Below are 13,165 nucleotides of genomic sequence, written 5' to 3'. Positions count from 1 at the left end.
ATCGAATAAGTGCTGTAATAAAAAAAAATTAAAAAATTGCATACTTTGTGCATTATTTATGCAATTTCACAGCACTTGGAATTCATTTCCAATTTTCCAGCACGTAAAATGATAAAATGAATGGAGACATTTATAGCTACAACTGCTAAAAGAAAATATGAAAGCGCAAAAAAAAACCAAAACACCTGGTCAGGAAGGGGTAAAAAGGATTGCCTCTATATGTAGATAAACAACACAAAATTAACCTATAAGTTCTTTTTGTAAAAATGTAGTTTGAAAATAAAGCCCAGAAAAAAGCAGTGGCTTAATTGTAATCACTGTTGCCTCTTAGCATTGGGTGATTGGATCTGAACAACAACATTAAGCTGGAGTCACACTTGGGTGTGACTCGTGCGAATATCGTGCGATTACTACCCGGACCGGCTGGCTTCTCTTCTGCCAGGAGCTGTATGTATTTCTATGATGACCCGCTCCTGTCAAGAGATCTGCGGCCGGTCCGGGTAGTGCAATCCGATACTCGCACGAGACACACGCAAGTGTGACCCCGGCCTAAGTTTGCATGTTCTCCAAGTGTTTGCATTGGTTTCCAGGTATTCTGGGTTTCTTCAGCATTTTAAAAACATACTAAGGCTGTGTGCACATGTTGCATTTTTACCACATTTTTGAGTGCAGATTTGACACAAAACCTGAAGGGAATCCCGATGTCAGCAAAATCAATGAGAATCCTGAAGTCTCATGCACATGTTGAGAATTTTCTATTTGCAGATTTGGCGCAGAAATAAATTTGCAGAATGTAAATTCCTGCAGTATTTAGCTGCACATTTCACCCTTTCTCATGAATGGGGAAAATCTGCACCAAAAACGTGGCAAAGATACAGGTTTTTGCTGCTGCTTTTTTTGGCACCTAGAGATGCCTTATTAGGTTAATTAATAAAGTAGAATAACCTTGACACACTCATAAAAATGGAAAAAATGGTACAGTAAGTATCGGTAGGTGATTTTATTGCAAGGCAAAAGTCTTAAAAATAACCGATGTTTCGGCTTGAAGAGCCTTTATCAAGGTTGTGTACCTAAGAGAAAGATGTTAGAGCATAACCCGTATGCTATAGGAACAAATAGTTGTTATGGTGTTTGCCTTGAGAGTAATCCCAAACCGGGAAAACAGGATGGCGTGAATGGAGGTTACAAAAGCTGCCAATGGCGTAGCTAATAGTGCTGCATGTAAGACGTCAGTGTGTGCTTAATGTGCCATGGGTCCAAAAGAAATCCTGAAATAGAATCACTAGGTTTTCATGAACTGCAGATTAAGTATCAGAACTGCACAATAAGATGATGGGATCAGCCTGCGTTTGTGCTTTTGGATAGCCGTTGGAGAGACATAAGAGTGAGGCCTCCTAGTGAGAGGGTATTCAAGCCTTGGAGACCAAGAGATAGCAGGAAATGGAGTTATTCTACTTTATTGGACCTAATTTTTACTTCTGAGCACCTCCCCATCATAGTTAGTGAAGCCAGGTTGACTCATCCCTAGTTTAATTGGCTTCCTATGAAATTTGCCATAGTGTCTGAGATAGGCCAGAGTCACATTTGCGAGAGACTTGCGCGAGTCTCGTATCACATCACTCGCCACGGCTGCCAACTCTCCGGACAGGAGCACCTTAGCTGCATAGATATACATCCAGCCGACCCGCTCCTGTCAGAAGAGTGTGCGGCCATGCCGGGTGATGCGATGAGAGAGAAACTAGATTGTCAGCCCCATTTGGGACAAGGTGATATGTGAATGTCAACAATCTCTGTTCAATTATGAGAAGTTATGGGGAAAATTTAAACAAATTGGTTCCAGATTCATAATTTCAGAAGGTCTCATATCGTGAATACTATTTTTTAAGAGTTTCAAAAGAATGCAGTTTTCTGAACGGAGCAGAAGTCAGAAATGTAAACTCAAATCTCTTCTATGGCCAATTGTAATGGTGTTTGTATTTATCGAGGAAACACAAAATTAAGAAATTTATACAATTCCAAGCACTTGTTGTTAATGAGAATTCAAGAATAAATCTGGGAACTGGAAACATAAAAACAATCAAAGAGAACACAAATACAGTAACAGAAGCAAGAAGGACTCACAATACAGTAGTACTATACTTGGCCTGACCTGTAATTTACTTTGCAATGCATTTTAATCTCATTAAATGTATCCTGCTCTTGGATAAATCTCTTTACAAGATTAGATCATAGAGAATGAAATTAGGTTTTAAACATTTGCTTAATATGAAATGTGAAAAGTAGCTAGATTTTATAATAAAATACTGTTGACATTACAGCGGCATTGGTCAGTCGCCTTTTGGCATTATTTATTGTAATATATAAATTTCATTTCAGCAAGATTGTCAGACGGTCCACACTCCTGATATAATCATTTTTATAAATTGTTTTTTATACCACATTTTTATATGATATAAACTCCTATTAGATGACAGCCCCATGGTTAGCGAACCCCTGCACACTTGTGTATTTAATGGAATTAACATAAACTCATAGTAGATGCCACCTACAGTTGTACAGTTGTAATGATAAGCCATCAATGTAAGAGTAGTAGACAACCTCTTTAATAAACCTTTCGAAAAGAAAAAAAAAATGTGCAGCTTTCAATCTACCAAAGTTGTTTAAAGGCCTACATAAACAACGATCGGACTGGCCAAACGTCTAATGTCTATGGAGGCCTCTGACTATTTCAAACCATGATGTCAGAGGAGCAGAGGATCCGGTCTTTTACATTTTAAAGCCTGATCCTTTGTTCTAGCAGAGATAAGCTGCTGTCAGAGGAGTCTGGCAGAAGCTCTCATAGAAAACAAAGGACCACACGGCCAAGCCAAAGTAGGCCAAATGATAGTTCAGTTGACCGCATTATCATGTGTATTGGGACCTAAAGAAATTAAGGTTTAGCAATGACCAGTTTTTTTTTCTAGACAGTTTGGATAAATGAGACCCATTGTACTTTTCTGAATAATATGTTGGCTCTCTATAAGCAAAAGTATATACAGCCCCCCATGCAGTTGTGGCATATGACAAATTACAATTTAAAAAAGAAAATCAAGGGACTTAGCAGATCAAACAAGGGCCTACAAATTTACTATAATGTTTGCCAGAAATTGGAGGACACTACAATGCAAATTTGACTTTCTGGTGTATACTTAGCCATAGTTGACCCAAATTTATTAGGAGGCATATTTTACTCCAGACAACGTCATATTAAAACTGCCAATGTTAATAAATTTTCCCTATAAATTTATAGAAATTCATTATTTACGCTATAGCATTCCTTTAATTTAACACCTTTCTGCTTTTATCCTTGGAGAGGTGCACATCATAGTTTGCTGTGTACTTTCTATGCCTCGGAAATCATGGACATGGATCCCTTGTACTCCGAGAGTTAATTTACATGTATTATTGTTCATCCAAGTTCTCTTTTAGAAGAGCATGGCAGCCGAAAGCCTCCACTTATTATATAATGAACATTCAGTGCACAGTACTTGATGATTACAGTTTAGTCTTTCTGCTGGGTATATCAGAAGAGAAGTACGGTAATGTATTAATAATAATGTCAATGAGAGGAGTTGTTAACCTGGACTTCCATACAACATTAACAGCCCTGCTTTGAAAATGGTAATTATCAGTAGCCAACTAACAGCAAATAATGCATTACTGTTACTCCTTGCTCTCTGGGTTTCTCTCAGCCGCTGCTTAGATTCTATTATACCAGGCGGCATCTCCGCATTCCCCAACTTCACACCATCAATAAATGTGCTACTTGCCATAATCAACTAAATTACTCCGTTCAGACCATCTTCAGGATTGATCCACGCGGCAAAATGATGTTTCCATTGATTTGCCGGAGTGTAAAATGTTCATTTGCTTTGAAGAAATCAAAAATTATTTTTAATTTCGCGATTCGTGATAAGGGCTCCTTTTTTATCTTACTAAACAACTCAAAAAATATTGGGGTCAGCTAAGATGAAACATGTGTAACAATCTGCGGGAGTTTGGGGGTAGAAGCTGGGTCTGCCTAATTCAACGCAAGCTTTCGGGGCTTTAAAAGAATAACATTTACATCAAAGGTTTTAACAGTTAAATGCATTTTACTGGCATAGATTTAACTAATGATCATAATAGCCGTGCGCACTCTCAGCAAATGTCACCTATCTGCAGTCGTTTTAATTCAGGAGCATAAAATGACACCAGCACAATCCCAATGAGACAAAATAAACTTGATGCAAAAAGATAAATGGAAGATAAAATTGCCAGATACTTCATATTATCTCAAATGAGTAGAAATCCATTTACGTTCAATTTATATTTCTTCTTATTTGGATTCCTTTAATGCACGGCCTTTCCGAAGCAGCGAGTAATATTACTGTGCACACTGAAGAGCCATTTTTTACGTGGAGTCCTAGGAGGACAATCACCGTGTGACCCCAAGTGATGGCAAAAGCAGGTCAATGGACACATTAAAGTGTAAGTTAGTAAATAAAGTGACTTGTTCAGTCAAGCATGCGTTAATGATATACCAGGCGAGCATATCGCTCAAAACTTTATTGATCAATGTGAACTTTTCATCCTGAGCAGACATCCTCTAAATAAATAGCATAGATAACAGCAGCGGCTGCATTGAGGGTGATACGCCAACTGCCAGACAAGCCTCACTCTAGGAACAATGAACCTCTATGTAATGTGTATATACATACCTTATATATATTTATCTATATTTCTCTCCATCTTTCTATCTATTCATCCATCCACCTTACATCTATCTATCTCTCTATTTATTTATCTATCTGTCTATCAATCCATCCATCTATTCTACCTATCTATCCATCTACCTTACATCTATCTATCCCTCTATTTATCTATATATCTATCTGTCTATCTATCCATCTATCTATTCTACCTATCCATCCATACTTCTATCTTACATCTATCAATCTAGCTATCTATCTACCCCTCTATTTATCTGTCAGTCTGTCCGTCCATGCATTCATCCATTTCACCATCTATCCATCTCCCTTACTATATCTGTATCTTTCTATAAGGGAGGAGTTTCACTTGCATATGACACTCGCAAGTCTCAGAACGCATCACCCGGCACGGCCTGATGCTCTCCAGACACGAGCACCTCAGCTGCATCGAATTACATGCAGCCAACCTGCTCCTGTCAGAAGAGTGTGCAGCCATGCCGGGTGATACAGTGCGAGACTGGCACAAGTCATACACAAGTGGAACTCCGGCTTAACCCTCATTATATTGAGATGATGCAGGGTTATACTGCATCTTTCTTTCTATCTCTCTGTTTATCCATCTAGCTATCCACCAAGATGAAAAAAGCAGCACTCGACAATAGACAAAAAAAATGTGGACTGTTTTAGCCCATGTGGCAATGTTTCTGTTGAAATACAAGCTTGAAATATGTCCTATATCGACCGAACCATTGCCACATGGGCTAATAAACTCCACTCTTTTTTCGCTATATTAGAGAGCTGCCTTCTTTTTTTTATCTAAATATCTGCCAATGGATGAAGTCTATATGGAGGGCATTACACCCACTATAATATTTTACAGTTTTGTTCTCTATATATCTATCCACCTACCTATGCACATATACATATGTTTTGAGGCCTTAGGGCTAGGACACACGGCGAGTAAAACGGGCAGAATGGAATGCGATAAAAAAAATTGCATTTTACTCGGACTCAAGTTACTCTATGGGGCCATTCCCATCTGCGATTTTTTTTCTCAGCCCTAGTTGGACAAAGAAAATAATCGCCGCACACTGCGGGTGGAATCTGGTTTGTATTCCCTCGTATCCATATAAGTCTGTGGGTGCAAATGAAACATTACACTGCACTCGGATCGCTTCAGCTGATAATGGAGGAGATGTGGAGTTTTGTCCCTCCATCTCCTCCACAGCTGTGATCCGATTGCAGGATTGGATCACAATATAATGACACTTGGCTCACGCTCGCAGCAGAGCAGGATCCGAGGGTCATTAGCATATTGCATTGGATGCGATACGCTCGTGTCCCCAGCCTTAAGGCAACTCACATCAAGTCCATGCAGATCCCTACAATCAGGGGCCTCTGCACTCCACTTTATTAAAAATATACTGACCCCTAAAACAAATATCTCGGTTAGATTTTGTTCATAGCAACATGTTTTTTAATTGCATTGTATAATTAGCACTGGAGCAACAAAATTCATGGTAGTGCCCAAATCGTCCCATGATGGACACACATTAGACCCCCATTGACTTTAATTTTGTCCGTTGGACTTCCGTTATTGCGTTAAACATGTTATTTTGTTTAGTATTCTTTTGGTTAATAACAGAACTCCAGGTGTGAATAGAGGCTAATATTACATTAGCACATTATGGCTGAGAAATGGAGAAAACACAATGTAAGAGGTATATAAAGGATCAATTGATCATATGAGTATCAAATGATGTCGCTGTACAGATCATAATTTGTTGAGGTGGCCATTTAGGGTAAACTGGTTTCTTTAATTATACTGACCAATGGCTATAGTTGTGGAAATGAAGTCTCAGACTACCTGTAAATAAGAGGTGAGAGCAGAAAATGGTAAGGAGCCTTGAAGTGCGGAAGCAATGTATTGCTCTTCCTACTATTTTGAATTCCCTTCTGTAAAAATAAATTCATGCTGTAATGTCCTCTAGAAGATCATTTATTTATTGAGATTCCTTACACGGTTCTACAATTGGTTTTGCCTGTAAAAGGAAATGAGTGGCTTACATATAAGAAAGGAGGCTGTCACGCTCCCCGGGTCCCCTGCCTTGCTTCCCGGCTCCCCTGCCTTGCTTCCCGGCTCCCCTGCCTCGCTCCCCGGCTCACCTGCCACGCTCCCCGGCTTCCCTGCCTCGCTCCCCGGCTCCTCTATCAGGCGTCCCCCGCTCCACAGCCTCCAGCCCCCATCACCTGCGCTCCCCAGGCGGCTCGGTCCCCGCTCCCGGCGCCCGTCGGCAGCTCTGCTCCAGGCCGGCTCCCCTGCCTCCTGTTCACCGCTCCCTGCCCTGGCTTTTGGCACCCGGGCCTCACGCATGCGCATTAGGGCGCGCGCGCGGTCATTGACCCTTTCTTAAAGGGCCAGTGTCCTCCAACAGGATATTGAAGGATCAGGTACTGGGTATATAGGGGGATCCTTTCCAAGTGGGCGGGGCCTGTTCTTCGTGTTTTCTAAGCTAGGAGTCAGGTCTCCTTGTGTCTGTGATATACTCACCTATCTCTCTCGTAGAGCCGATCCTGCCTCGCCAACCGGTCCTGACGATACCCGAACCCCGAACGGTGACGGCCTGCCATCCCGTCAGCTCCTGCCATCTCCGATCCCTGTGGTGACCCGTCTTCTCGCTCCATTGGTTCCGGACTCTGCCTGATGACATCTCGGCCTCCGAACCTGAGCTCCGTCACCCGGACTACCATCAGAGACCCCGTGGTCCCAGGGACTTCTTTACTCCACTCCTCTACACGGACTGTCCTACTAGTGCTCCGGCTATCGGGCACCTTGCCCTCAGTGAGGTGTTCAGCCCAGTGGATCCACCTCCTGGGTCTGCCCGTCCACCTGGCCCTAACAGAGGCTCCATAACAGAAAGCTTAAAAGAGCCGTTTTGGATTATCATGCACAGTTTTAGCACTGTGGACCAAAGAGGTTATTGTCTCTTTTCCAGCTCTACACAATTTTGTTGACCCATGGGTCAATTCCTAACCCTTTTGTTTAATAATAATCTAGAATATCTGTGTACAGGCCGCCCATATACTTTAGACTAATGTTGTCCAAACCCAACAATATTGATAGGTTTGGCTAATGGGGCAACGGTTGACTGGATGTAGGGTGAGCTGTTGATTGGGCATTTATGATTTCAGACTGCTGACCATATTCTTTTCCCGGAAATAAGCCACTGGCCATTTTGTTGGCTTTCTCATAGAGACCACAGGAGCACTCGTTGAGTATTGGGAGGAGGTCTAATGTGTATGGCCAGCCTAATTCTGCAGAGGTTCCTGAAACTTAAAAAGAAAGGCATATGACCAAATAGGGCCAAATTTCCCCTTAGGGTTCCATAACAGCCTCAATGGCTATAATGTTCTTACCAATGAGTTCTTCTTTTCGATTCCTCTTGAGATTAGTGGTGCAAGATGACCAGTTAATAAAAATGACAATACTCTGTTGGGGAATGTTTATGCTAATGGATATATTTCTAAAGACCTCATTATACACTAATTGGAATATATTTTTTAAAGAAAAATAATTTTTAACTATTTTAAAAAATCTGATTTTTGTAATTTTTGATCCATTAAATATAAATACAACAAATGCAACAATGAGGTGCGTGATTTCAGACGAGAGAAGTACAATATGTAACTGACTCGATGTCAGCCGTTGGCATGTCTATAGCCACCAGCCGTGGAATCAACCAAGGAGCTGGGGCGTGAGCCAAAAGAGGAGAGACGCAACATGAAACTACTGAACTAGAACAAAAATGTTTCTTTGCCAACAGAAAGCAAAACCAAAGTAAATTCTTCATGTGCCAACTAGCTGTAGAAGTCTTTTCCAAAATTGCCTCATCTGACAACAAAATCCACATTAACAGTTCACTAATATGTAAGCTATTAAGGCACTCATCTGGATGCAACAAATATGATATAAAGTAAATTTATAATAATAATACTTGCTAATAGATGTAGGAAACAATTTTTTTCTGACTTATGCAAACAAGACTATTAAAATGCCCGTACACATTAGATAGTTGTTGAATTAAACGCAAGTTTGGCCGTCACCTATGTCTCCCGAATCCCCATACTCATGCTCGCTGTGTAATTTTATCTAGGGAGATACAGTGGATGATGTGAGGTCCATTAGATAGGACACAAGGTGAGGTTGAACAACAAGATGCCGGCGTTCAGCCGGTGTTCACAGGTACTACGTCATGACAATGACATGAGTCGTTAGTTGAACCCCGCTTGTCATGACAACCCATCGGTACCCATGATCACATCACGAGGCCACCGATGTGATTGGGAATGATGCCCTCCCCACTGGTGCATGTTAAATCCCAATATGAGAGACTGACAGCGGGATTTAACTAGTTAACATGTGGGGGGGGTCCAATCCACTAGGGCCTGTTAGCTGCACATGTTGGCTGATCAGATCTGTCTACATGTGCAGGGAAAGATGCAGGCTCGCTGTACAAGTCCGCATTAAAGGGAAAGATACGACCTTGGACATACCAGTACGTCCCAGGTTGTAAAGGGGTTACAATTACTGCATCATCATATACAGTATCTACCTATAAAGGCACTGAGGCCATGTCATGTACCAAAGCCAACTACAGTTATTGTATTTTAACAAGAATTAAATAAAGATTTGTTAGACACTTATCTTGGCTGTAAAGCATATCATGGCCTCCATATAATATTTTCATCAACCAGATATAAAAAAATGGATTAATTTTCCAAACATCAAAGCATTTTTCCATTATACCAAAGTAATCTTTCTATCTAATCTATGCATGCATACCAAATATATCCCCCGAGGCACAAAACATAAAACAAATACTATATCTTGACTAACAAATGAAAAAAAAAAGCAACATTAAACCATGAATCTTAATAATGATGCATCCCATATCCCGTGCTATAGCAATGAAGTGAATCAGGATAGATAGATAGATAGATAGATAGATAGAGGGATAGATAGATAGATAGATAGATAGATAGAGATAGATATAGATAGATAGATATAGATAGATATAGATAGATAGATAGATATAGATCCATCCATCCATCCATCCATAGCTCCATCCTCACCTCTCAGTCCGAAGTCTACCTCTTCACCACCTATATACCACCGCCAGAGTCCCCCTACTTCAATCCAGACAGCTTTGAGATCTTACAAGAAGAAGCCACCCATTATCAGGTCCTGGGCAAAGTTCTCATCTTTGGAGACCTCAATGCAAGAACAGGGAGAGAAAAAGACTTTCTGACCACAGATGGAAACATCTACATATTTGGGGCAGTCACGACTCAGAACACTCAGAGAGAAACAGCTATGACAGTACAGTCAACAAAAGTGGCAAAAAGCTCCTGAACTTATGTAAAAGTTTAGGTCTTCATATTCTTAATGGACGTACAAAGGGAGACTCACTGGGAAGATATACACTAAACTCCCATGTAGGAAGAAGTGTAGTAGACTACGCCATTACAGATATGGACCCGGCAAATATTAGCGCCTTCATAGTCACCCCACAAACGCACCTGTCAGACCACAGCCAACTTCTCCTGTACATAAAATCTACAGAGAAACCATCCACACAAAAGCCACAGCAGAGCAGCCTCTACAAGCGACCTCCATCCTATAACTGGTCCAAGACGTCAGAAATAAAATATAAAGAGGCTCCCAACAGACCGGAATTACAGGAGATGCTCCACAACTTCTACAGCTACAAGTACAAGTCAAACCCAGAAGGAGTGAATCAAGCTGCAAAAGACCTCAACAAAATATTCCACACCATGGCCAAATTGTCCGACCTCAAACAAGTCAACTACAAGAGGCCAAAAGAAAAGCGTATCAATGGTTGGTTTGACAAAGAGTGTAAAGCCGTTCGAAAGACCCTGAGAACAGCCTCAAACAATAAACACAGAGACCCCAACAACCCAGACCTGAGGGAAGCCTATGACACCATACAAAAGCAGTACAAAACCATCCTCAGGAGGAAGAAGCAGAGCTACATCTCTACCAAACTTAGCCAACTCCAAGACGCCCTCCAAAACAACTCCTTCTGGGAAATATGGAGCCACATGGACACAAAGAGCAAGAAAAAGAATGACACCCATATCCAAAATGGCAACATCTGGCTCCAGTACTTCAGAGACCTCTACAAAGACATCCCAAAAGAAGGACTAAGCCAAGAGCAGGAAAACATAACATCAAAACTAAAGGCAATGGAAGAGAAAATCAAAAACTTCCAAAACCCACTGGACACACCAATTACATTACAGGAAGTTGCAGAGAAAATCACTTCCATAAAGTGTAAAAAATCTAGTGGTCTGGATGGAATCCCCCCAGAGATGTTGAAGTACAGCCCACCAGAAATTCAAGCTGCAATGGTTAAACTGTTCAACATTGTGCTGAGTGGTGGTTACTTCCCTCGTACCTGGAACCAAGGACTCATTACACCGATCCACAAGAGTGGGGACAAGTATGACCCTGCCAACTAGAGGCATATGTGTCAGCAGTAACTTGGGAAAACTGTTCAACAGCATCCTAAACAAAAGGATCATCAGTTTCCTTACCGAGCACAATGTCCTGAGCAAAAGCCAAGCAGGGTTCGTGCCAAGCCACCGCACCACGGACCACATCTACACCCTGCACAGTCTCATTCAGAGCCACGCCCACAATACAAAGCATGGGAAGATATACGCCTGCTTTGTAGACTTTAAAAAGGCCTTTGACTCAGTGTGGCACCCGGGCTTGTTCTTAAAAATGCTGGAAAGCGGAATAGGAGGAAAGACCTACGATGTCATCAAAAGCTCCTACACCGAGAACCTCTGCAGTGTGAGTGTCAACGGTAGAAGAACGGCTTATTTCCAGCAGAGCCGAGGAGTCAGACAGGGCTGCAGCCTAAGTCCAACGCTCTTCAATATTTACATCAATGAGCTGGCTACTGCTCTAGAATCTTCAACTGCTCCAGGTCTCACACTCCATGACGCCCAGGTGAAATTCTTGCTCTATGCAGATGACCTACTGCTGGTGTCACCAACCGAGAAAGGTCTCCAAGACAACCTACAAATTTTGGAGAAATTCAGCTCCACATGGGCACTACCGATCAATCTAAAGAAAACCAACATCATGGTGTTCCAGAAGACAAAAAGAAGATTTGACCAGCATCCTTCATTTGTCCTAAACGGCTGCACTCTAACAGGAACAGACAAATACACCTACTTGGGCCTGGAAATTCACCAGTCAGGGAGCTTCAAACAAGCCATAGAGACCCTGAAAAACAAGGCCTGCAAAACCTTTTATGCCAGCCGAAGGAAATTGTATCATCTGAAGCCACCAGTGAGGGTCTGGCTAAAAATCTTCGATTCCATCATTGCCCCAATCCTCCTGTACGGCAGCAAAGTCTGGGGCCCTCACACCCAGATTGGTCAAGGTGGGATTCCAGCCCAACAGAAATATTCCACCTGGAATTCTGTAAGCACCTTCTCCAGGTCCATCGAAGCACCTCCAACAGTGCCTGTCGAGCTGAGCTGGGCAGATTCCCTCTACACCTAGCAGCTCTGAAGAGGTCACTATCATTTCAGGCTCACCTACAGAGTAGCAATCCAAGCTCCCATCACCACAAAGCTCTGATATATATACGTGGGCCAGATGAACCAGGACCCCTGGCACAGCTCTCCCAAACCCAACTGGACAAAATAACCAATCACAGTAGTTTGACAAGAACCAGAATCAGGAAGATGGTAGACAAGGGCCAGGAGAGGTATGTCAGTGACTGGAGGACCGACATCAACACCTCACAGAAACTGACCACGTACCAGAGACTACAGAGAGACTACAGACTGGCCCCATATCTGGAAAAACTCCCGGATCCCAGAGACCGCAGGACCCTGAGCCGATATAGACTCAGTGCCCACAGTCTAGCCATCGAATCCGGTCGACACAAGCAGAGCTACAAGCCCAGGGAGGACAGAGACTGTGCCAACACTGTGACCTGGAGGCCCTGGAGGATGAAACCCACTTCCTGCTACACTGCACCAAGTACTCAGCAGTGAGGGACACTCACTTCAGGAGACTCTCCCATCTCTTCCCGGATTTCAGCTCCATGAAGGAGGAAGAGAAAATATATATCCTGCTGGGGGAAGAAGAGAGCGCAGTGGAGATAGCAGCACGGTATGTGAGCGAATGTCATAGACTTCGAGAAAGAGAACTATGATAAGTCATGGACTTCCATAGCCCCCCAATCCCAGATGTGGCCCCCCCAATCCCCACCCTGGATATGCCCCAACCACCGTTACTACAGTCCCCACCCTGGATATGCCCCATCATAAGCCATGGACTTCCATAGCCCCCATCGTAGAGGTGCCCCCACAGTCCCCACCCTGGATGT

At 42.5% G+C, this 13,165-nt stretch overlaps 1 protein-coding gene across 3 annotated transcripts in view; it reads right to left on the bottom strand.

Annotated features, from left to right (window-relative positions):
* The window catches only part of BCL11A (BCL11 transcription factor A), a 179,194-nt gene that overhangs the window by 10,818 nt on the left and 155,211 nt on the right, over positions 1-13,165 (bottom strand). The gene's annotated exons all lie outside the window — the stretch shown is intronic.

Source organism: Anomaloglossus baeobatrachus, chromosome 3 (assembly GCF_048569485.1).
Source record: "Anomaloglossus baeobatrachus isolate aAnoBae1 chromosome 3, aAnoBae1.hap1, whole genome shotgun sequence".
Lineage (NCBI taxonomy): Eukaryota > Metazoa > Chordata > Amphibia > Anura > Aromobatidae > Anomaloglossus > Anomaloglossus baeobatrachus.
Note: the sequence above shows the minus strand (reverse complement) of the source record. Positions and strands in the feature narration are given on the sequence as shown.